The 26,573-nt window shown below is 36.2% G+C and overlaps 1 long non-coding RNA gene, 1 other non-coding gene and 1 pseudogene across 2 annotated transcripts; 2 read left to right on the top strand and 1 right to left on the bottom strand.

Annotated features, from left to right (window-relative positions):
* Positions 1 to 348: 348 nt before the first annotated feature.
* On the bottom strand, positions 349 to 5,180 carry LOC111615488. The gene is made up of 3 exons (XR_002755086.1): positions 4,982 to 5,180; positions 3,250 to 3,310; positions 349 to 658 (listed from the first exon to the last, which is right to left on the bottom strand). It is a non-coding gene; the product is annotated as an uncharacterized LOC111615488 (long non-coding RNA).
* Positions 5,181 to 5,960: 780 nt separating this feature from the next.
* On the top strand, positions 5,961 to 6,132 carry LOC111615490 (annotated as a pseudogene).
* A 13,457-nt stretch (positions 6,133 to 19,589) lies between these two features.
* LOC111615489 lies at positions 19,590 to 19,779 on the top strand. Its single transcript, XR_002755087.1, has one exon. It is a non-coding gene; the product is annotated as a U2 spliceosomal RNA (small nuclear RNA).
* Positions 19,780 to 26,573: the final 6,794 nt, after the last annotated feature.

Genomic DNA, 26,573 nt, shown 5'->3' with positions numbered 1-26,573 from the left:
ACCCATGCAATACCTGACATTTCCTGCAGCCTTTAGCATCGCTTGCTATCGTTTCCTGACGTTCTTTCGTGTGTATTAACGGATATTTGCCGATCGACGTCACCTGGACACACCACACGTGTATTGTACGTTTCCAGACTTGGCCCGTCGGCACCTTTGATGTGTTTTTTATCGCTTCTCGGCCTTATGGCTAAGATCAAAGAGTCGTTCTTGTTCACAAAACTTGCTTTATAGTTTTGTATTCTACGGATTTTCGCCATTTTTGCCGTCTTTTGCTGATTTTTGCTGTTTGAACTTTGAAAATTTTTGTGGAGTTTGGAAGTTTTATACCTGGATTTTATTACCCTTTTTGGACGTTTTAGAAGTTTTACAGCCTTTTTTTGGTGAGTTTCGTTTTGTGGTTTTACTGACTTTACAACTAATTTTTCTAACACCTCGGGTGATTTCCGAGGTAGTTAGATGGGGGAGCCGTCCCCTTCAACGAGCTGTGCTTCTTCTATGGAGGCCCTAGGTGGCAAGGGGGGATCTCTTGTCATCCACGATGGGTCGGCCAATCAACGTTCCAGTCGACGTCTCGATGCGGCTGCAACCGATCCAGACGGTCTAATGGAAATGACACAAGGAATATCGATGGAAGAAGAAATTGAAAACGAAGAAGCTGAAAAGATAAAGAGATATTCTACAATTAAGTCGGTAAGAATCATCAGTCAAGAGCGAATAGAAACGTTGGAACTAATAAAGGCTTGTGAAGAGAAATTGAAGAAAGAAGGCTGTGTTCGACAAGTATGTTATCGCCCTAGAGGTGTTATTGAAGTGGGACTGTTGGAAGTGAAAGATAAAGAACGTTTGGTGGGACAGGAAGTCCAGGTTGGTAATAATAATTACATTATTGAAAGTTTAGAGGCGGATTTAATTACAATTACAATTAGATATGCCCCATACGAAGTAGATGAGGAATTAATTTATGAAATAATGGGAAAGTATGGGAAAGTAGTAAATGAGCGATTACAGTAATTGCAAGACATTAAGTTTAGAATTAGATTTAATTGTAATAACTATGAGATATGTACCTGTAGAAGTAGATGAGGAATTAATTTATGAAATAATGGGAAAGTATGGGAAAGTAGTAAATGAGCGATTACAGTAATTGCAAGACATTAAGTTTAGAATTAGATTTAATTGTAATAACTATGAGATATGTACCTGTAGAAGTAGATGAGGAATTAATTAAAGAAATTCTTGGAAAATATGGTAAAATTGTAAATGTTTATACGGGACTTCATAAAAATACTAATGTCAGAACGGGTGCATTTCGGGTGACTCTAATTACAAGAAAGAAAATACCTGTTTCAATGGAAATGTTAGGACGAAGAGTCCAAATATATTATGTAGGAAGTCGTAAAGAATGTTTCAAATGCGGAGATATTGAACATGAGGCGAGGGAATGTCCGGTAAAACTGTGTTTTAGGTGTGGGAGTAAGATGCATTTAGTTAAAGATTGTACTGTATGTTATAGCTGCAAAAAATATCATGATAAGGGAGATAAATGTCCAATTCCAACTTTTGCAGAAATTTGTAAGGTGGGACCTCGTAAACATAGTTTAGAACGAAAACGTGAAAAAAGCTTAGATAGGTGGAAAAAAGAAAAAATTAATGAACAAACTAAAGAAATTGATAGACAAATACAACAGGAGAAAGAGATAGAGGAGTGTACAATATCGGAAGCATTGGTTATAGTAGAAAGAATTGATAAAAAAGAGAGTCATGGAAATGAGGGAGAGATTAGTAAAGTGAAAGATATAGTGAAAGGAATAGAGGGAGAAAAAGAAGTAGATTTAAGACAGAGTAGACGAAGAAAGAGAAGTGCTAGTTATGATCCGTATAAGATTATAAATGATATTAATAATGATATGTCATTAAGTATAGAACAAAGGGCAGCTAAAATAAATAGAATACAAAGGGAGAATAAACAGTGGATATTAGAAGAAAATTTGAGAATTGGAAAACAAATGAGTCAGTCACAACATAGAAAAGATTATGGCTAATACACAAAAAATTAATATCAGATTTGTAAATATTTCTGGCTTGAGGGATCAGTGTAAACAGATTTATTTGGTAAATTTAGTTATAACTAATGATATTGACGTGTTGGGAATCCAGGACACAAACGTGAGAGATTTGGATGATGTTAAAAAGTTACGGAGAATTTTCACACATTATAATATATATGCATCGTTTGCGATAAGAAGGAGTACAGGCGTGGTTTTAATGATAAAAAAGAATATAACTGTACAGGACTTCAAAACCGATAGTGATGGTCGGATTATTGCGGTAGATGTTGATATTAGAGATCGGTATTTTAGATTAATTAGTATGTATGCACCAACTCGAGTCTTTGAGCGTAAAGAATTTTTTAGAAATTTAACTGATTTTTTAAGGGTTGGGAGGGAGATAATTTTATTTGGAGATTTTAATTGTGTTTTAGATTCTATTGATAAGAACGGGCCTATAATGTATGATAGCTCGAGAAATATTTTGAGACGAATTTTAGATGATTTTAAACTTTATGATGTTTTTAGATTTTATTATCCGTGTTATCCGGGGTTTACATGGGAAGGGCGCGGTGTAAAGGAACGTTTGGATCGTGTTTACCTATCTGATACTGTTGCTGGAAAAATTGATATTAAATGTTACGGTGTAGAAACAGAAAATAGAAGATTGACAGATCACAAAATGGTAGATTTAAGTATTGATTTGGTAGGGAAAATAAAGAAAGAAAAAAGGATAAAAATAACTAAGGAAATATTAGAGGATGAAGTGTTTGTAAATAAAACAAAACAATTAATCGATAATAGGAAGGAAAATATAGATTGGAAAGGATGGGTTGATTTAAAAGAAAGTATAAATAAAGAAGTGGAAAAGGTATGGAAAAGACATAAAAAGGAAAAATTTGTTAAGATAAAAAGACTGCAGAGAGAGTTATCAAATGCAATTATAACTGAGAGTAAAGAGCAAATAGATAAGATAGAAAAGGAAATTATACAAGAGTTAGATAATAAAAATAAAGAGAACTATATACGACATAAATTGAACAGATGTAGTATTAAAAGGGAAGCTGAACGTGCAGTTTTTGAAAAAAGAGGAAAATTTAAGGAGAGTTTAGAAATAGAAAGTATTATAGATGAATTTGGAAATAAGATTATACATAATGAAGAGATAATTGATAAATTCCACTCTTATTATACATACCTTTTTAAGGATCTGCAAACTGATGACACGTTAGAAGAAGATGTGCTTAAAGGGATACAACCTATAAAAGATAAAATGAATAATGTTATAAATCGAGAAATTACTAAAAGCGAGATAGATGAAGCGATCCAAAGCTTAAATAATCATAAAGCGCCTGGGAGAGACTGTATTAATTCGGAATTTTTTAAGTTTTTTAAAGGGGATTTTATCGATTTATTATACAGTTTATACAATTTTACCGATTTTAGTGACATTTTTTGTCATGGTAAGATGATTTTATTTAAAAAGAATGATAACACGGATAAAGGGGTTGGGGATTTTAGACCTATCACGCTTTTAAACATGGATTACAAGATATATAGTACAATTGTAGCGAAAAGACTCGAGTTAATATTTAAAAATATTATTGGTAATACACAGAGTGCTGGGGTTAAAGATAGAACGATACAAAACAATATTACTTTCCTTAGATTGTTACAAGATTATTATAAGGAAAGAGGGGCCACACTATCCCTCCTATCTATAGATGTAAAACGTGCCTTTGACACAGTTAATAGAAGAGTTCTTTGGCAAATTTTGGATAGATATGGTTTTAATGATAGTGAGATTTGGTTTATAAAAAGGCTATATCAGGCACCAAGTACAAGAATTGTTATAAATGGTGAAAGCTCAAACGATATTGAGTGTAAAATAGGAGTACGTCAGGGTTGTCCGACTTCGATGATCTTATTTACAATATACATTGAAACATTATTGATTAATGTTAAAAATGACAGTTTAATAGAGTCTATTTACATTCCTGGAATGGTAGAAAAAGTAAATTATATTAGTCATGCAGACGACATTACGTTTTTGATTGTCGATCTTTTAAGTTTACATCGGATATTTATAAATTTACAACTTTTTAGTGAATATACAGGAATGACGATAAATAAGAGTAAATGTAAGATAATGGATGTCGTGGGAGACATCGGGACAATGCAAAATGAAATAGAACGAGTTGATACTTTAAAATTACTTGGTGTTTGGTATGGTAGGAATGAAAAGAATAATAATTTACATGAAATGACGACAAAAATTAAAAACGAAATCAATAGCTGGGCAGAAAATTGGCTATATATGTCGGAAAGAGTTCAAGTAGTGAATAGAGTAATTGTGCCAAAGATAATATATAAATTGTATATTACAAATTTGAATAAATATGATATAAAAGAAATAGAAAAGGATATATATACATATATTTGGAATAATACTTTTGAACCGCTAAGTCGGAAAATTATGAGAAATGATGTTAATGAAGGAGGATGGGGAGTGTGGGACCTCAAAGATTTTGAGTTTTCATTACAATTAAGTGTCATTATTAACATATTACGAGAGAAAAATCATCCATTGTATTATATAGTAAGATATATTATAGGACCGATCTCTAGATATATTACTCAGCTGGAGACAAATTTCCCATTTATAATGTCGAATAAACGAAAATATAGAAAATGGAGAGAACTTTTAAGAATGATTATAAATGAATATAGTGATACGTTTGACTTTAATAGAAAAATAAGACCGAGTCGGATATACGCGATTATTCATAAGCAACATATAAATAGCAACATGATAAACAGTAATTTAGATTGGGCTAAAATTTGGAAAAATATTTTTAGTCTTCCAGCTGAGTGGCTTGAAACATCATGGCGTATATTATCGAATGTAATTATGAGTAAAGAATACTTACGCTTGTATCACAGAGTTAGGGATGAAAGATGTAGTAGGTGTGGAAATGTTGAGTCTATTGTTCATATATTTTTTGAGTGTGCTATTGCTAGATCGGTATGGTCCTGGGTTTCCAAGGTCTGGAAAATAAAAATAGAATGGAAACATGTAAAATATCAGATTGATTTAACTATAAGAAATCAAAATGTATACCTTTTAAATTGTTGTGTTGCTTTGGTAAAAAGGATGCTTTGGAAATGTAGATGTCTTCTGACTTTTGAGCGAAGATTATGGAATGCATCTTTATTGATAACGAAAATTAAGCAAGAGTTATGTTATAAAATATGCAGTGATTATAAAAAGATGAATGAACAAGAATTAAATGTATATTATAGAGGATCTGAGCTAATCTTTATGATATATGATGATAAAATTGTATTTAACGACGAGAGGCGATGATTTTAATTTTAATGTGTTTATTAACATTGTTTTTTTGTAAAACTGTTTATTAGTTTAGTGTTTATTAACAAATTGTATTTTACTGTTTGTTTTTTAAATTTTGATGTTTTATTGTTTTAAATTTTTGCATTCTATATTGAATTTTTAATTTTATAGTTCTTTTGCATATTTATTGATGTTTTGTAAATTTTTGAAATTATGCATGTGTATACAAATTTTTACCCTATTGTTAAAGGGTTTATTTTTTGTACATTCAAATATGTTGTCGGGTTTTGTTTATATGTATTTTTACTGAGTTTTTTGTCGGGTTTTGTTCTCATGTAACCTTATTTACTATATTGTCGGGTTTGTACTGTTGTAAATAACCTTTTTTGTGGTGGTGTGGTCTTACTTCATTGCAGTGCCATGCGTGTTGCACAGTTTGCACGGGAAGGTTTTTCTCTTATAAACAGCATGCGCGATATAACATGCTGTAATCGCTCTACACTGGCATCTGGCTTAATGAAGGAAAAACGATTGGAAATAGTGCTAAGTCGTTATACAAACTTTGAAACCACAGTATCTGTTCTTATCAGCTTGATATCTGATACGGTCTCCATCGGAGACCTTCGATATTAACCTGATTTTTGGAACGGGGCGGGAAAGGGGGCTTGCTCCCTCCCCGCCGCGGGTTGCTCTGGCCTGGCACTTATTGCCAGAGATAGCCCACCCCCCTTTGGGGGGAAATAAATAATAAAAGATAGAGAAATTAATTATTGAAGAAAAAAATTTTTTTTCTTTTTCCAGTTGGTTGTCATTCACGGAAGATGCCAGAGGAGCGATTACAGTAATTGCAAGACATTCTCCAAGCGAGGATTAGCAGGAAAAAGAAATGTGGCGAATTGCAGAAGAAAAGGTAAGAGAAAATGCGGATGGCGATAAACCGCCATCGCCGCATACTTCCGGTACGCTACGATGAATCTGAGCGATGCGAGAAAGACGTTCCCGTGCTGTTGGTCGTTATCGCTAATCGGCGATTCGAAGTTATTGAAGAAAAATGAAATGTGCAATTTTTTCAGAGTGTGACTACTGTGGACAACACGCACGGCCTGCACGTAGAAGACCCAGGCACCCCAGGAAAGGTAAGCCTCACTCTTTACATTGAAGAAATGAAGTAGCGCGACATTTTTCTAAAATAACGGATAAAAGCGAATTGTTTCAAAATTATTGCATGGAATATATTGTAATATCGAATCGGCAAATATTCTACGTTACATACAGAAATTTCTAATGTATTTTGCTAGCGAAAAAATATTTAGCATCGAAATGCTATCAGTATTCGACCGACGCAACGCTGGTACGGGCTGCGGCATAATTTCCTCCTGTGATGATTGGTGACCAACAGGAGTTTTATGCCGTTGTCAGGCAACACCCATGCAATACCTGACATTTCCTGTAGCCTTTAGCATCGTCTGCTATCGTTTCCTGACGTTCTTTCGTGTGTATTAACGGATATTTGCCGATCGACGTCACCTGGACACACCACACGTGTATTGTACGTTTCCAGACTTGGCCCGTCGGCACCTTTGATGTGTTTTTTATCGCTTCTCGGCCTTATGGCTAAGACCAATATATTGTTATTGTTCATCGTTATTTCTATTTATTATAGTGTTCCCAGGAAAATACCCGAACATCGGAAAAATTTTATGGTGTGGAATTGGAATTTGGTGAGTGTATTTATTCTGACTTTGATTAACTTTGGCTAACCCGGCGATTAGAGCCGGAGATATCGTTCGAGACTGGCAGGAGCCAGAACTTCGAGTCAAGCAGCAGACTGTAAGGCAGCAACTGGGATGGAGACATCTGAAGCTGATGATGACTTGACGGGATTAACTTCTTGGACGACGTCTCCCGATCCGAGAGAAGGAACGTCAACGATGTTTTCTGCTATTGACGATAAAGAAGAAGAAGAAGAAGTCGAAGATTCTGAAAAGAAAAATGAAGAAATTAATTTTGAAATTCGAACAGTTCGAGTTTATGTGAAAGATCAAATAGAAAAGCCAAATGTTCAAGATTTAGTTCATGAGATTACATCGATGATAGAGGGCGTTGGAAGGGTAGAACAAATTTGTTTTATGCCTGGCAGAGTGATAGAGATTGGATTGACAACAGTAGCTGCAAAAAATAAATTAATAGGAGAAGAAATACAGATTAAGGGTAATAATTGTATAATAGAGAGCACTGAAAGAGAGCTAGTTCGTTTGACATTAAGGTATGTGCCTACGGAAATTAACGAAAAAGGTTTAACAAAAATTTTAGAAAAATTTGGAAAAGTTGTAAAAATTACTGCAGATAATTTTGGAGGATTACCTGTGATAAAGACAGGAACTTATAGAATAAATATTCTTAAACGAATTAATATACCGAACTATCTAGAGATACTTGGCAAGAAGGTACTAGTGTTTTATAAGGGTATGGAGGAGGAATGTAGAAGATGTGGTGGTAAAGATCATAAAATAAAGGATTGTGTAGTAAAGTTGTGCCATAGATGTAAATCTAAGTATCATTTGATAAGAGATTGTCCAGCATGTGTTAAATGTCAAAAAGAACACACTGGAAATAAATGTCCGGAGAAAACATTTGCAGAAATAGTTAAAAATAGACCAAGGACAATTAGTGAAAGAGAGAGAGAGAAAAAAGAGAAGGAAGAAAAAGAACAAAGAAATGATGTAAATGAAGTGGCAGGAAACAGAATAGAAAAGGATAAAAGTACTCGGATAGTGAAACCTATTATAGAAGGATTTGAAAGTTTAAATAGAGAGAAGAGAAATGAAAAAACTAAAGTAAAACAAAAAGATAATAAAGAAAGTGATGAGGAAGAGGAAATGGTGGAAGTAATGGAAACACAGGTGATAGAAGAAAAGAAGGCAAAAAGAAAAAGGGTAGTTGAGGAACAGGAGAGTGCAGTAAAAGAGAAAGTAGGCAAAACACAAAAAAGTTTAGATAATGGATAGAAAACTTAAGATAAGTACTATGAATGTAACAGGTTTTCGAAGTGCTGAAAAAAGGTTTGCTGTATTAAATGTAACTAGAATGGAGGATTTTGATATTATTGGATTGCAGGATACAAATGTGAGGAATATGGATGATGTGAGAGAGTTCAGAAGAATATTTAAAAATTATAATGTGTATGCTTCCTTCTCAATTAGACGAAGTACAGGAGTGGTAACCATGATAAATAAGAGAGTAAAAACACAGGACTTTCGTACAGATAGTGAAGGTAGGATCCTCCAGGTGGATGTGAGTATTGGTGGCAGGCTCTTGAGAATTGTAAATATTTATGCATATACAGATATAATTAGAAGGAAGGAACTTTTTGGCAAGGTGAGAAATCTATTTGTTACTTTTAGAAAAGTAGTTGTACTTGGTGATTTTAATAATGTCTTAATGGCATTAGATAAGAATGGTATTATGTTTTCTGACGGGTCGAGAAAAGTTTTAGAAAAGGTGATAAATGATTTTAAATTAGTTGATGTTTATAGATATACTTATCCTTGCGACCCGGGTTATACTTGGGAAGGCCGAGGAGTGCAGGAAAGGTTAGACAGAATTTATGCACAAATGGAAATAGGAAAAATAAGTAGTGTAATTAAATATAAAATAAAAAGTAAGAAAGGATGTATCTCCGACCATAGTATGTTAGAAGTAGTTTTTGATATGAGAATGGACCCTGTCATTCGAAGGAAAGCTAAAGTTAGTAATGAGATATTGAATGACTCTGAGTTCCAAGACGTGGTAAAGGTATTAATTGATGAGAAAAAGGAAAACATAGATTGGAATAAATGGGTGGAAATAAAAAAGAAAATAGTAGAGTTAATTGAAAAAACATGGGAAAGGAAAAGAAAAGAAAAATTTAATAAAGTAAAAAAATTACAAAGAGAGTTATCTAAGTTAATAATTAATAATATAAATAATAGAAATAAGGAAAAGATAAAACAAATAGAAAAAGAAATAGAGAAAGAAATAGATGCAAAACAAAAAGATAATTATATTAGATATAAATTAGAAAAGCTACGTCTTGGAAGGGAGAGTGAGAGAAGAGTTTTTGAAAAGAAAATTAAAATTAAGGAAAAATTAGGAGTAAAACAAATAAATAAAAATAATGAGATTATTACTGATAAAAGTGATATAATAAATGAATTTAAAATTTATTATGAGAATTTATTTGATGAAAGGGTCTATGATAGTAATTTGTGGCTGCACTTTGAAAAATTTGTTAAGCCAATTAAAAGTAGTAATGATAATAATTTAAATAAAGAAATAACAAAACAAGAAATTATGGAAGCTATGGAGGAGATACATACTAATAAGGCATCAGGGATTGACGGCCTTCCGGGAGAATTATATAAGTACTTTAATTGTTATTTTTGTGAAATATTTTATAAATTGTATAATATGGAAAACTTTAGTGAAAGTTTTAGTCAAGGAAAAATGGTTTTTATTCCTAAGAAAGATACTGGGGAAGGAGGAGTAGGAGATTTTAGACCTCTCACCTTGTTAAATATTGATTATAAATTATATAGTATTATTATTGGTAGAAGGTTAAATAAGTTATTTATGGAAGAGATTGCGAGCACCCAAAGTGCAGGGGTGCAAGGTAGAATAATTCAGGAAAATATTGTTCTCTTGAATTTAATTTGTGAAATATATAAGATAAGAGGGAATCCCATATCTGTCTTATCGATAGATTTCATGAAGGCCTTTGACACAGTCCATAGACAGGTTCTATGGAATATACTAAGTAGTTATGGGTTTAATACTAAAGAAATAGAAATGGTAAAAAAACTATACAGTGCTCCAAAAACAAAAATAATTATAGAAAACTATGGTTCAGATTGGATTAAATGTGAGAGAGGAGTTAGACAAGGTTGTCCTAGTAGTATGGTGTTATTCACTATATACTTAAATGTTTTGCTTAAGAGGATTGATGGTGAAAATCAAATAAATTCAATTTATATTCCAGGAATGAGAGAAAGTGTAAAATTTGTGGGACACGCTGATGATGTAAATTTTTTTATTACAGACTGTGTCTCTTTAACAAAGGTTTTTGTAGTAGTAAAAGAGTTTTGTGATATGACTGGAATGAGGATTAATATAGAGAAAAGTAAACTCTTTGATATAATAGGAAATATAAAAAGTGAACTAAATATAAAAAGAGTAAAAAGTCTAAAAGTTTTTGGTACTTGGTATGGTGAAGAGAGTAATAACAAGAATCGTAACTTAATGGTAGAAAAAATTGAAGAAGCGGTAGATGAATGGAGCACTGTATGGCTATATATGCCGGAGAGAGCAGTTATAGTTAATAAGGTTATAATAGCAAGAATTATGTTTATACTATATAATACAAATTTAAATAAGGAAGATATTAGAATGATAGAGAAACCTATTTTTAAATATTTATGGAATAAGACCTTTGAGCCACTTAGTCGTGTAATGATGAAAAATAATATTGAGAATGGTGGATGGCAGATATGGGACGTTAAGTCCCTTGAGCAGTCTGTTCAATTATCTGTAATATTTAATGTATTAAGGAGGAAAAATCATCCTCTATATTATGTATTTAGATATGTATTGGGGCCTGTTGCCAATAAGATTACACAAATGACTGAAAGTTTTCCTTTTATGGTTAATAATAAGAGAAAGTATAAGAAATGGAGGATGCAGGTGACTGAAATAATGAGTCAAAATGGGAATAATATTTTAAATAGTGATAAAATAAGACCAGGAAAAATTTATAGTTATATTTATAAACAACACTTCAGTGTTGGTATGGAAACAAGTATAAGAGATTGGGGAAAAACCTGGGCAAATGTTACCCTATTACCACCTGAGTGGAGAGAAACCACCTGGAGGATCATACAAAATATTGTAATGACAAAACAGTATATGTATTTATATCATGGAAGAAGGGACGATAAATGTGTTTATTGTGGAAATGTGGAAAGCATCAAGCATGTGTTTTATGAATGTCCTAGAGCAAAGGCTGTGTGGGGTTGGTTGGCAAAAGTTTGGAGGACAATAATTGAATGGGAACAAATAAAATACCATACAGACTATAAGGTACAAGGAAAGAGTGTATACATGCTTAATTGGATGATAGCATTGAGTAAAAGATGGATATGGAAAGGAAGATGTATACAAACTTATGAAAAGAGACAAATAAGAGCTATTTATCTAGTTATTAAGATTAAAGATGATGCCAGGTATAAGTTACAAAGTGATATGGAAAAAATGAGTGATAGTGAAAAATTGAAATTATATAGAGGAACTGAAAGTACTATTTGGAAATATGAAAATAATAACTATTTATTTAATGATGAATGGAATATCTGATAAGTGCCGATAAGTGAATATTATTTTGTATTTGATGTAATATATTTTTAGTATATTTTGTGATTGATATAACTTTACTAATATATTGGGATTGTTAGTTTATTTTTATGTTTTAATGTTTTAAGATTGTTTGTTTTTTATGAGATATTATATTTAGTGATATTTGTTTTTGATACTTTGAATGTTTTTGATTATTCATGTGTTGAAAGTGTAAGTTTATTGTAATCACACAATAACTCCGAAAAGGAGATTTATTTTTGTGTGAATTTTGCTTTTTGTGTTTTTGTTGAAAGGTTATGCCCACTAATCCCTATATTAGGGAATTATTGGGGTAATTTAGTATTAATGTTAGTGTTTAATTTAGTTTTTAGTATGCACCCTAAGCCCAATGACAAAGGGCAGTATATAGTTAGGGTGTTTTTTAATTTTAAGTTTAGTTTAAGTTTGTTGTTGCATAAACACCCAAGGGCCCAATGACAAAGGGCAGTTAAATGGGGTGTTTATTGTAGTTTAAGTGTTTAGGTTAAGAATTAATAGTTCCATACCCATGGCCCAGTTATAAGGGCAGTCTTCATAAACATGGGTGATTTGATTAAATATTTTTGGTTAAACTATTAAATTATTAGCTGGTTTACACCCATTGCAAATTTTAATTGCAATTAAAAAAGGGTGTTATATATTATTTATGTTTTACTGATTTGGTTTGTGTTGCGTCTTTATATATTTGTGGTTTTTTTGCCATAATTTAATATGAAATTTATGGTAATAATTTTTTGGGGTTTATTGTAATTTTAGTTTTAACAGTAATATTATTAATAGTACTTACCTTATAGGATACTAGCTGAAATTATAGATATATGGACAGATCTATTTGGGGGTTGAGTAGATAGAATATCTGCTGGAGACGCAACCTAGGATACAAAAATATCTAAACTTTAAAACATCGTTAGTATCTGTTCTTATCAGCTTGATGTGTTAAATCAAGCCTGATTCTGCCCCATTTCGACGACTCCAGGATTTTGAGCCGGATGCTCCCCGCCGAGTCGGTAAGTAGTTTTTAACGTTTTTCTCTTTCCTATCACTCTTCCTACTTCCGCTGGAAGGGCGGCCTGCACTGTTTAAACGCACAGTGTATTCGCTGCCTGACCAGCAACCACTTTTCTGTCGCGGCGTGATCCTTGATCACGACGCAACGTATACTTCCTTTGCTACCCAGGCTTGCCTGAGTAGCATATCTGTCTTCCTCTTCCAGCCTCTTCTCGGTTGGTTGCCCCGGCACCCCGGGAGGCATTTCCGCCCCTTTCTTTCTTCCTATCCCCCCCTGCACATTTGATCCATGCCGCAGCCTGCAAACCCGGCCGAAGTCACTCTACTCGTGCCCCTCCGCCCCCCCCTACCATTGCCCGGCGTGTCTACCCGTTTATCGGGACTACGTCGATCATGGGGGCCTGTCACGACATCTCCGCCGGATTCACGGTGGATTTCTCAGTTTTGAATGTCGTGCGTGCGGAGTCCGTTCCGAGAAGCTAAAAGAGCTGAAGCTCCATCAGGCCAAATCTACCAACTGTTCGGCCCAGATTCCAGCTCTCTCTCCCACCAGCACCAGTAGAGACCCGAGGAACCGGCCCCGATTACCAACCGGCAAGCGAAGACCAGAAGGACGTCCCCTTGACGAGGCCTATCTTGCTTCCTTGGAATCTACCAGCGCTACCCACGATGAGCCGTCCTCCGACTGTTGCCAACCTTGTACTCCTGCAGCCAGACCCACATCACCTTCTGCTGATTGCACAACCAGACTTCCTCGAGACACCAATGTGCGGACCGCTAGCCCTCCGAACCCGAGCCCTGGAAGTGACACCTCTCCGCCACCTCTGGTTAGGCGCCCTCGTCGCCGTAAGTGCCAACGCCAACGACGACTCGCCGATAGTCCTACCAGTCCAACCAGCACCAGCAATGTCACCACTCCGGTCCCACCTCCTCCTGCCTCCAGTCCAGCCACTTCTGCGCCGGACCTGTTACCACCGGAGACTCCAATCATCACCATCCCACCCCAGGTAAGCGCCCTGACTAGCCAACCATTTACAGACGTTCCTGAACCTGATCCGGAATCTGCCCCGCCGCCCTGGGTCCTCGCTTGGCGAGATCGGTTTGATAGCGCACTGGACATTGACATGCTGGAGGTTATGGTCGAGGACCTCACCTCCCTCGCCAATAGCATGAGCCCACAACACCAGCAGCGTGACCACCAACGTCAAATACATCGTACGGGACCCCATCGCCAGCGAAGAGGCCAACAACCAACTAGAAGTGACGCCGCCGATGCCAGCAGGATCCAGCGGTTATACCGGGCCAACAGGCAGAAGGCCTTCAGTGAAATTACCCGCGGCCCCAGCCGTTACTGTGACATCAATAAAAACATTCTGACTGAACACTTCACTAGTACGGCCAGCCACCGCTCGGTCCCGCAGGAGCCTCTCATCACCTCCCTACCACCCAGGCCTCAACCAACCACCCACGAACCTCTCCATGGCATCTTCACCCCTGCTGAGGTTGCCAAACAGCTCGCCAAGTGCCGTAATACGGCCCCTGGGCCAGACGGAATCAAATACTACATCTGGAGACGTCTTGACCCTCAGGGATACATCCTCTCTGCAGTATTCAACGCAGTGCAGAGGATTGGCACCACCCCGGCCAGCTGGAAGTCCTCCACAACTATCCTCATTCACAAGAAGGGCGACCGTGGCGATATCCGTAATTGGCGACCCATCGCCCTTGCTAATACGATGGGGAAAATCTACTCCGCCTGCATTGCAAGCCGCCTCCTGCGCTGGTGCGAGGACAACGACATCATTTCTCCAGCGCAGAAGGGGTTTATGCGCTACGATGGTTGTTCAGAGCATACCTTCACCCTTCAATCGGCGATTCAAGATGCACGCCGCAAGAACCGCAGCTGCCACGTAGCATGGTTGGACCTGAAAAACGCCTTTGGATCCGTCCCGCACAGCACTATCTACACCTGCCTAGAGTGGTGCGGACTTGGCGACTCCTCTATCCAGTGTGTCAAAGCCCTCCTGGATGATTGCTACACCCGTGTCCGTTCTTGCACGGGCCTGACTGACCCCATCACTATAGGTGCCGGCGTGAAGCAGGGCTGTCCCTTAAGCCCAATACTTTTCAACATCACCATCGAACCCGTGCTCCGCCTCATCACCAACTTAAAGGTAGGCTACCAACTACACGATAACTCTGTTTCTATTTTAGCCTATGCCGACGACATAACTATTGTCAGCAACACCAACGATGGTCTGCAGTCCCAGCTCGATCTTCTGTCCACCTGGGCCAACAACAGCGGCCTCCTCTTCAATCCAGCGAAGTGTGCCACCCTGTCCGTCACCGGGAAATACCAATGCAACGAGAGCTGCCGGTTTCGCATACAGGACGCCGACATTCCACACTTAAAAAAGGGAGACCACTACCAACATCTTGGAATCCCCGCTGGCTTTACGATGGGACACTCTGCCGAATCCGTCATCAATGACATCCTCAATGACCTCAAGAGCATCGACGGATCCCGTCTCGCTCCGTGGCAGAAGATCGACTGCGTGAGCACGTTTCTAACACCTAGACTCACTTTTCACCTCCTCCTGGGCGCTGTACTCAAAAAATCCCTAGGAAAACTCGACCGTGCAATCAAGCGCTATGTAAAAAAGTGGATGTATCTTCCGCAGTGAGCAAGCCCTGAGATCACCCACCTACCGCATGCGCAAGGAGGCGCAAACATTACCCCATGCGGCATCCTGGCTGACATTTCTCAGGTAAGCCATGCTATCAATTTACTCCACTCTAGGGATCCCATCGTCTCCACCCTAGCAGACCGTTCCCTACGCCTCGTCGTCGAAAAACGCATCAAGCGCCCACCGACCGCCACTGATGTCTGCACCTACCTCTCCGGGTCCATGGAGAGCGAATTTGGTTGTGATCCTTACGACATCCCCTCGACATGGACCCGCCTAAGAATGGCTACACGGCGACTTAGGAAACGACTAGACCTGGTTTGGCACCCCAGCCCTGATGGAGCCTTCATCCCATCCGTCAACGGCAAGGTAATCGCCAAAGCAACGGCCATAAAGACGCTCTCTGACGCTGCAAAATCCACCTTCCTAACCAACCTGCTAAGTAAACCCGACCAGGGTAAGACTTTTAAGATCATCGCCAACAACGCCGTCAGCAACCACTTCCTGAAAGAAGGCAATTACATCAGGTTTGCTGACTGGCGCTTTGTCCATAGGGCCAGGCTTAGCGTTGTCCCCCTCCGTGGATTGAAGCGATTCGGCAACTCCACCAAAATCTGCAGACGCTGTCGCCGCCACCGGGAAACGCTAGCCCACGTTATAAATCATTGTCCACCTAATTTCAGCCTAATCACGAAGCGCCATAATGCAGTCCTTGACCGGCTCTATAATGCATTTAACCATAAAAACCTAACTGTCTTTTGTAACCAACAGGTTCCAGATTTTCCCAGCAACTGCCGCCCGGACTTAGTGATTATTAACAACAGCCCAAAGACAGCTACAATAATCGACATAGCAGTCCCGTTTGAAAATGGCGAAGATGCCTTCGATCGTGTCCGTACCGAGAAAGTGTCAAAATACTCAGAACTTGCCAACTTCTTCCAACGCCAAGGATACGACACCTTTATAGATGCTTTCATCGTCGGCGCCCTTGGAGGGTACGATGCCTCCAACGAGAGCGTTCTTCAGAGACTTGGTATCTCAAGGAACTATTCCAAGTTAATGAAAAAACTTATGGTGAGCGACTGCATCAGGTGGAGTAGAGACATTTACACTAACCACCTATGCGGCCGCCACCAGAACTAACCTCTTGCACGCACACTGACCATCAGTCTATGTACTCGCGACGCACTCTTTTGTGTCTTGGCCAACCTGGCCTTAGCTGGCTTCGTGCCCTTGTCGACGCGCTACTCCCATCTTAATGTATGACTATCGGCCAATTAGCCCATGTAAACGCGACCAACACCACTGTACATACTGCATGTACTCCTATTCGGCCATGAGCCCATGTACACGCGCTTACCTGAGGCTTCGCCTCAACTCTACTCACTCACTGTACCATTTCTGTCTTTTTACTAGCAGGCCAAGCGCCCATGTATACTCATTTTCTGCCCACCATTGGCTCCTTGTATATATTTAATTGAACAATAAATGGCTTTTAAATCTGTTCTTATCACCAGAGGGATTGGTGACTTTTTGAGAGCAGCTGCTAGAGATTTGTAGAAAGATTGTTTTGTGCGTTAAAGTAAAAAATGAAGTGATATTTAGTGTTCTTAAAAATTATAGAAGGATAATTCGTCGAAATGGAGTGAATTAATATCGATTTTTTCGGAAAATAGCGATGGAGTGAACTTAGAGTATTCTGTGAAGATGGATAAAGAGTGAAGAAATTAAGGGATTCGTGAGTACTTATAACGAGAAATAATAGTTAATAGAGTGATTGAGTATTAGTATTTAAAGTTATAGAAGATAAATTAAGCAACTTTCTGACTTTAATTGATAGTTTGTATGATAGACACTCCAAAGATACCCGTGAGGGGCGTGTCTTGCCTTAGAAGATGGTTTAAATAGTTAATAGTGACTGTGAAAATAATGATAAAGTAAATATAAGTTGTATTAAATTAGTATAAATGGAATATACTGATTAATTTTGTAAAAATGTAAGTAGTTTAAGAGTTCTTCACCTGAACAGCACTAGTGAGATGTGTGGATCTGAAAGTGAAAATAGATAGAAAAGAAGTGTTTCTTGAATAAATTGTTGGACTGTAAATTAGTGTTTAATTAAGCTTAGTAGTTATTTCTCTGTTTTGGAACAAAATTTTTGACTTTTTTGGATTCTGGACTTAGATTTATTGGAACTGCTTCTGATAGTTCTTGATTTGGAAAGAAAAAGTATTTTACTGTAAAGTATAAGTGTTTTTGGAATTCCTATTAATATTAAAGATGGCAGAAAAAGAAAAACAGGAAATAGGAGCCATGTCTCTGAGATTTGTTGCTCAGGAAGAAATAAATTAAAAAGATTTTGTAAGAGCATTAATGGACGATGAGACAGTAATTGTACAAATTGGTGAGATGACAAAAAGATCATGTATAATGACAGCTAGAGATGAGGCAATGAAAATGGCAATTCTTGAGACAGAATGGAAATGGAATGGTAAGAATGTAAGTGTAAGAGCATTAAAAGGAAAAACTAAGAGATTACAATTGTTAAGAGTACCTTATGAAATCGATAGAAAAGAAATAGATTTAAAACTTAGAGAATATGGTAAAGTAATCCGGATAGAATGCAATTATTTATTGCCAGAAAAAGACATTCTTACAGATAAGAGATATGTTACCATACAAATGGAAAAAGAGGTTCCTAACTTTATTGAGATACGAGGATGTAAAATTCGAGTAGAATATCCCGGTGTGAAGTGGCAATGTGCCAATTGTCTGTCAGAAGAACATAGAGCTAGGAATTGCCCAAATATACAGTGCCATCAATGTAATGAATATGGTCATAAAAAATACCAATGTAAGAGGAAAGATGAAGAGAGGAATGAGATTGAAGAAATAGAGAATGAAAGAGAGGAAAAACAAGAAGAGGATAGGAATGAAGGAAGTATAGATGAAGTATTAAGTGAAAAAAGTGTGGAATTGGTAAGAAAAGAATTGTTAGACGTAGTTCAAGATTTGGAAATGAGTATAGAGGAAGCAAGAGAAATAGGAACAAGAGAGGGGGAGGAACAAGAAGTGAAGGAAAAAGCAGCAGTAAAACAAATGAAAAAGTTCAGAAATAAATGTAATGGAGAAACGAAGTTTTATACTGAGTCTACTAAGATACCAAAAGTGTTTAAGGCAAGATTCAAGGGTCAAGTGTTTAGAAAGACGAGAACAGAGTTAACAGAAGAAGGATGGGAAGAACACGATATCAAAACGTGGGCAGCATATATAGAAGAGCCAGTAGCAGCTGTGAGAAAAGAGATTAAAAAAGAGTGGTGGAAATGGTTTAAAGGTTGTGGTGAACTGTATTTTGCCCATAAGGCACAAGTAGGAACTATACTACGTGATGAACTATGAGTTTACTTTTTAGTGTGTTGAGTTTCTGTACTTTCTGAGTTTTGTTAAATGTTTTTTAATGATGTTATTTGAACTTTTAGAGTTTGAGAATGTAAATACGGGTGTTTTTTGAAGTTTGTGGACTGTCATGTTTTACTTTTGCCTTTGCTGCTCTTGTGTTATATTACCACTATGGTGGGGAGGAGGGGGACTGACAGTACTCCTTGTTTTTAATTGATGTTTTTGATTGGTTTTTGGGTGAATTTGATGTTACTAATTGATGTGTTGATACTTAATAATATTTTGTTTGATATGTTTAGGTTGTAGTTGATCATCAAGGGATATCTGAGAAAAGAAGACCATAGTAGGCAATGTTGGTATAGTAGAAAGCTTATAATGAAAACAGAAAATGGGAGAATATAAAAAATTGGCATGATGTTGGAGTTTAATGGCTTAAACCCTTGATGTTTTTTGTGTTAATTTGTCGTTGGTTTATTGTGACTAACATGCTGTGTTTCCCAGAGTATTTGAGAAATAGTAGGTTACTTTCTGTCGTTTGGCGGCATTTTTCCCTACCGTCCCTCAGTTGTTCTAATGGACAAGCCGGGGCCTTTCAAGGCTTGTTGGTAATCTTTGTTTGAGAGGACGGATATAAAAATGTCTCGCTTGTGCTGTGGTTGGCTCTGTAGCCCTTCACAGTGCTCAAAACTTTGAGACCACAGTATCTGTTCTTATCAGCTTGATATCTGATACGGTCTCCATCGGAGACCTTCGATATTAACCTGATTTTTGGAACGGGGCGGGAAAGGGGGCTTGCTCCCTCCCCGCCGCGGGTTGCTCTGGCCTGGCACTTATTGCCAGAGATAGCCCACCCCCCTTTGGGGGGAAATAAATAATAAAAGATAGAGAAATTAATTATTGAAGAAAAAAATTTTTTTTCTTTTTCCAGTTGGTTGTCATTCACGGAAGATGCCAGAGGAGCGATTACAGTAATTGCAAGACATTCTCCAAGCAAGGATTAGCAGGAAAAAGAAATGTGGCGAATTGCAGAAGAAAAGGTAAGAGAAAATGCGGATGGCGATAAACCGCCATCGCCGCATACTTCCGGTACGCTACGATGAATCTGAGCGATGCGAGAAAGACGTTCCCGTGCTGTTGGTCGTTATCGCTAATCGGCGATTCGAAGTTATTGAAGAAAAATGAAATGTGCAATTTTTTCAGAGTGTGACTACTGTGGACAACACGCACGGCCTGCACGTAGAAGACCCAGGCACCCCAGGAAAGGTAAGCCTCACTCTTTACATTGAAGAAATGAAGTAGCGCGACATTTTTCTAAAATAACGGATAAAAGCGAATTGTTTCAAAATTATTGCATGGAATATATTGTAATATCGAATCGGCAAATATTCTACGTTACATACAGAAATTTCTAATGTATTTTGCTAGCGAAAAAATATTTAGCATCGAAATGCTATCAGTATTCGACCGACGCAACGCTGGTACGGGCTGCGGCATAATTTCCTCCTGTGATGATTGGTGACCAACAGGAGTTTTATGCCGTTGTCAGGCAACACCCATGCAATACCTGACATTTCCTGTAGCCTTTAGCATCGTCTGCTATCGTTTCCTGACGTTCTTTCGTGTGTATTAACGGATATTTGCCGATCGACGTCACCTGGACACACCACACGTGTATTGTACGTTTCCAGACTTGGCCCGTCGGCACCTTTGATGTGTTTTTTACCGCTTCTCGGCCTTATGGCTAAGACCAAAGTTTCGATTTTTGTTAACTTTATTTTGGTTCCCGAAGAAGTTTGGACTGTGAAAAGAAAGATTAAAGTTAGTATTGGACAGTGTATGGTAAGTTTGACTTTGACTTTTCTACTCTACTTGCCAAGCCAGTTGTTAGCTGGTCAAGCTGCAGGAGATGAACGTCTTCGATGTAAGTCAAGCAGCAGAGTCCAGGGACATGTTTGGTGTGGAGACACCCGAGACTGTGGAAATGGCTCGGCGGTTGGAAGAAATTTTGAACACGCCGGGAAATGAAGAAATATTTGCTGAAAGAGGAGGAATGGATTTGGTTCCGGATGAAGAAAGTTTGGCCTGGGCGTCGGTCGAACCGGTAATGGAAGAATTTGAACAAGAACCTGAAAAGGAAAAGATAAGTGTTTTAAGAAAGACTAAATCTGTTCGTGTAGTAATTAAAGAAAGAGTAGTAATAGATGATTTAATAGAAGAATTAATGAAGAAAATAGGAGATAAAGGAAAAGTAGAACAGGTGTGTTTCCACCCGAATAATATTGTGGAAATAGGAGTTAGTTCAGTAGAATTAAAAGAAAGATTAATAGGACAGACAATAGTTTTAAATGAAATGGGATACATGATAGAAAGTTTAGATAGAGAAATAATTACAATTACTATTAAATATGTACCTTATGAAATAGATGAGACACTTCTACGACAGGTGTTCAGTGGATATGGAAAAGTTTTGAATGTTTATCCTAATACTTTCGGTACGAAATATAAAGTTAAAACTGGAACTTATCGGTTAACAATAATAACAAGAAGAAAGATTCCAAATTTTTTAGAAATATGGGGAAGAAAAGTCCAAATTTTTTATGCTGGGTTAATACCAGAATGTCGGAGATGTGGTGAAACTGATCATATGATAGCTAATTGTACAATAAAGAAGTGCTATAGATGTGGCAGTTTGCTACATTTAATTAGGGACTGCCCAGCATGTTATCATTGTAAAAAAGAGCATGATGCAAATCAAAGTTGTCCAGTAGAAACATATGCGGATATAATAAAACGAGGACCCAGAAGTAAAAGTACCGAAAGGAAAAGAGAAAAAAGTTTAGAAAAGAGAAGAAATGTAGAGAAAGAACAAAAGGAAAAAGAATTATTAGCCGTAGAAGGAGAAATAGTAGAAAAAGTGATGGAAACGGAAATGGAGGTTACTATAATGGAGAAACCACAAGAAGTAGGAAATGTTAATGTAAGAGAAAAAGTTAAGGAAATTGATAATAAAATTAGATCAAGAGATAGTAGTATTGAAAAAGAACCAAGAGTCTTGCCTCAAAGAAATGAAGGTATGGAAAAAGCTGGACAGAAGAGAATGAGAATAGGAGGAGTAACGGAACAGAAAAAGAAGAAAGTAGAAAACACAAGTAAAAACAAACATGGCTAAGTATATTAAGATGATTTCAATTAACATAACCGGTTTTAGAGATATTGAAAAACAAGTTTATTTGCTGAATTTGATGATGACTAATCATGTAGATATTCTTATGGTACAGGATACCAATATAAGAGATATACAAGATGTTAGAAATCTGAGAAGAATTTATACTGGTTTTAATATTTATGCCTCATTTGCAGGTCGCAGGAGTACCGGTGTTGTTACAATGATTCGGAAAAAATTACAAGTTTATGATTTTAAGACGGACAGCGGTGGTAGGATTTTAACTGTTGATCTCCAGGTGAGTAATAAGTTAATTAGAGTGGTTAATCTATATGCGCCCCCTCAAGTCTCCAAGCGAAAAGAAGTTTTTAATAGTTTATATAAATATATGGTTGGTGTAAAGTATTTTATTATTGCTGGTGATTTTAATAATGTTTTACAAGTTTTAGATAAGAATAGGATTTTACATCCTGATGGATCGAGAAAAGTTTTAAAGAATTTTATTGAGGATTTTAGTCTTATTGACAGTTACCGTTTTAAATATCCGCATTGTCCTGGTTATACCTGGTCCGGGCAGTTGATTATGGAGCGCCTGGATAGAGTTTATNGGTTTTAATATTTATGCCTCATTTGCAGGTCGCAGGAGTACCGGTGTTGTTACAATGGTTCGGAAAAAATTACAAGTATATGACTTTAAGACGGACAGCGGTGGTAGGATTTTAACTGTTGATCTCCAGGTGAGTAACAAGTTAATTAGAGTGGTTAATCTATATGCGCCCCCTCAAGTCTCCGAGCGAAAAGAAGTTTTTAATAGTTTATATAAATATATGGTTGGTGTAAAATATTTTATTATTGCTGGTGATTTTAATAATGTTTTACATGTTTTAGATAAGAATAGGACTTTACATCCAGATGGTTCGCGTAAAGTTTTAAAGAATTTTATTGAGGATTTTAGTCTTATTGACAGTTACCGTTTTAAATATCCGCATTGTCCTGGTTATACCTGGTCCGGGCAGTTGATTATGGAGCGCCTGGATAGAGTTTATATATCTGAAAATATGAATAATATAAATAGTATAAGTATTTATCCAGTGAGAAATAATAATAGAAGATTAACGGATCATAAACTAATAGAATTAGTTATTAAAATAGAAAATGATATAGAAAGACGAAGAAATATTAGGATAACAAAAGAAATATTAGAAGATGAGTTCTTCCAATCTCAAATAATTAATTTAATGGAAAATAATGATGATAATATAGAATGGAATAATTGGAAAAGAATAAAAGAAGAGATAAATGAACAGATAAAGATTACTTGGTTTAAAATAAAAAAGGAAAGATTTAATAGATTAAAGTTATTACAAAGAGAATTATCACGACAAATTATGAAAAATGATATAAAAGAAATTGAAAAGTTAGAATATGACATAAGTAAAGAAATTAGTAATAGAAATAGTGAAAATTATACTAGGTATAAAATGAGAAAGTACAATATGAAAAGAGATGTAGAAAAAATAGTATTTGAGAAAGGAAGGAACTATAAAGAAAAATTAGAAATAAATAGGCTTGTAAAATCTGATAATGAAATTATAACAGATACAGATAAAATATTAGAAGAATTTGTAAAATTCTATACTTACTTATTTGATGATCCGGGAACGGATAATAGATATAAGAATAAAATACTTGAATGGATAGAACCTGTAAAAGATAAGAATAAGAATATAATTAATGATATTATAAGTAAAGATGAAATACGTGATGCTATCCAGGGGCTCCATAGTCGTAAAGCTCCCGGACAGGATGAAATTCCTGCTGAATTTTACAAGTTTTTTAGCGAACTTTACACAGACTATTTTTATAGTCTTTTTAATGCCCCTTTTGGCAGTGATTTTAGTTATGGAAAAATGGTTTTGTTAAATAAAGGGGACAATGCGGATAGGGGGTAGGCGATTTTCGTCCTATTACGCTTTTAAACATAGACTATAAGATTTTTAGTTCTATAATAGCGAGGAGGCTTGAGGATATTTTTCATGATAATTTAGTGAGCACTCAGAGTGCTGGGACAAAAGGTAGAAACATACAGAGTAATATTATGATGATTAATGTGTTACAAGATATATATAAAGAACGAAAGACCCCACTCTCCATCCTCTCAGTGGATGTACGCAAAGCTTTCGATACTGTAAACCGCGACGTGCTCTGGGAGATGTTAGATAAATTTGGATTTAATGCAGAAGAGATTAGTCAAATTAAGAGACTATACCACACGCCGAGTACATTTATATATTTAAATAATGAAATTTCTAGTGATATAGAGTGTCGAGCAGGGGTTAGGCAGGGATGCCCCTGCTCGATGATTTTATTTGCAATATATATAGATGTATTATTACGCTCTGTATTAAACGATGATTATATAGAGTCTGTCCATGTTCCAGGGATGAAGATGAAATTAAAATTTATCGCGCATGCCGATGATATAAACTTTATAATTACAGATCAAATGAATATAAAAAAGATTTATGCTAAGATAATTGACTTTAGTAATTATACCGGCATGCGCATTAATACTGATAAAAGTAAATTAGTAAATCTAGTAGGGAACATGGATAGTGATATTCCAGTAGAGAAAACTGACATAATAAAAATGCTCGGCGTGTGGGTAGGTAAAAATAGTAAAATAAAAAATCTAGAAGAAATGAAGGAGAAAATAAATAAAATTTTAGAAAAGTGGAAGAATGTTTGGTTATATCTCCCAGAGCGCGTCGTGGTAATTAATAAAATTGCTATAGCAAGTATAATTTACACTTTATATGTGACAAATTTAGACAAAAATGTGATTAAACAGATAGAAAAACCGTTATATAATTTTATCTGGATGAATACATTTGAACCGCTAAGTCGGAAAATGATGAGAAACGATAGAAAGCTGGGGGGATGGAGGGTGTGGGATATAAAAGACTTTGAGTGCTCATTGCAAATAGCGCATATAGTTAACACACTAAAAGACAAAAAACATCCATATTATTATATTTTACAATATGTATTAGGACCGATAACCAAGAAAATCACTCAGGAGGAGGGACAGTTCCCGTTTTTAATAAGTAATAAAAAGAAATTCAAAAAATGGAGGGAGGTAATTAGAAATTTTGTAGAAAAACATGAAAATTTGATAGGAAATATTAATAAATTAAGACCTGTTATTGTATACAATGAAATTCACAGGCAACAAATTAATAGTAATATGATAAACTCCCCCTATGATTGGGAAAAAACTTGGAAATATGTTAGAGACCTTCCTCCTGAGTGGTGTGAACTCACCTGGAGAATTTTAATGAATATTGTAATGAATAAAGATTATCTATGTACATACCACCGCGTCCGAGACTTCCGGTGCTCCAGATGCGGCCTGCGAGAAACCAATGAACATATCTTTTTCGAGTGCTATATTGCAAGGCAAGTATGGTTCTGGTTTGATAAACTCTGGAAGTGCAAAATAAATTGGATTAATATTAAATTTTTCTTGGAGTTTCAGCTGAAAAATAGAAACCGGTATGTTTTAGTATGGATGATAGCTCTTGTGAAACGAATGATTTGGAAAGCAAGATGTGTGTTGTTCTATGAAAGAAGACAATGGAATGCTACATTGATAGTGAAAAAGATAAAAGAAGAGGCACAATATAAAATAAAAAGTGATAAGGAAAATATGACTGAACAAGAATTTAACAGATATTATGAAGGAACAGACACTATTTGGAAAATGAACAATGGTGAAATAGAATTTTGTGAAAATTGACTTTTATTGTAAATACTTTATTTTGTTTATTTATATTGAATCTTTTCGGTTGTTGCCCTTTGGCTTTTTGTTGCCTTTTTGGCTTTTTACAGTTATATTTACCTTTATTGATGTTGCCTATTGGCTTTTGTTTGTTAACTATTTAATTATTTCCTGTAATAGATGTTTTTGCTGTGCCTTATTGGCCATGTAATGATGTATATTTTTTTCTGCTGTTTTTTCATGTTTTTTGTAAATGAACCTTTTAACCGAGAAGTGATTGTAAAAAGTTTATGTTATTTTTTATAATATGATGTTGTATGTTTAAGTTATGTTAAATTAATATTGTCGGGTTTTGTTCAATGTAACTAACAAACTGTTTGTATTATGTGGATACTATTTAAGTTGTGGTAATTTTTCTGTATAGAAAAATAATGGAAAAATAAAATAAGAACGTCGGGGGGATTTCTACCAAAAGCACGGAAGGGAAATATAAAGATTATAAACTTACCTTTTCTTCTGGGTTACGCCATTTTGCTTTCTGGCATGTGAATGATATCCAACTGAGTTTTAGGCGCCCTAATTTTCCAATAACCACAAACTTTGATTGATCTAGTATCTGTTCTTATCAGATGCTGCACAGTTTGGTCGGATCCATGAGGTTGGCGACAAAAGCCTATTATGGCTTATTTTTGCAACTGCGGGGCAC

Source organism: Centruroides sculpturatus, unplaced genomic scaffold, assembly GCF_000671375.1.
Source record: "Centruroides sculpturatus isolate CEXI.00-Female unplaced genomic scaffold, Cexi_2.0 scaffold2563, whole genome shotgun sequence".
In the NCBI taxonomy this organism is placed as follows: Eukaryota; Metazoa; Arthropoda; class Arachnida; order Scorpiones; family Buthidae; genus Centruroides; species Centruroides sculpturatus.
This window is presented reverse-complemented; position numbering and strand designations above follow the sequence as displayed.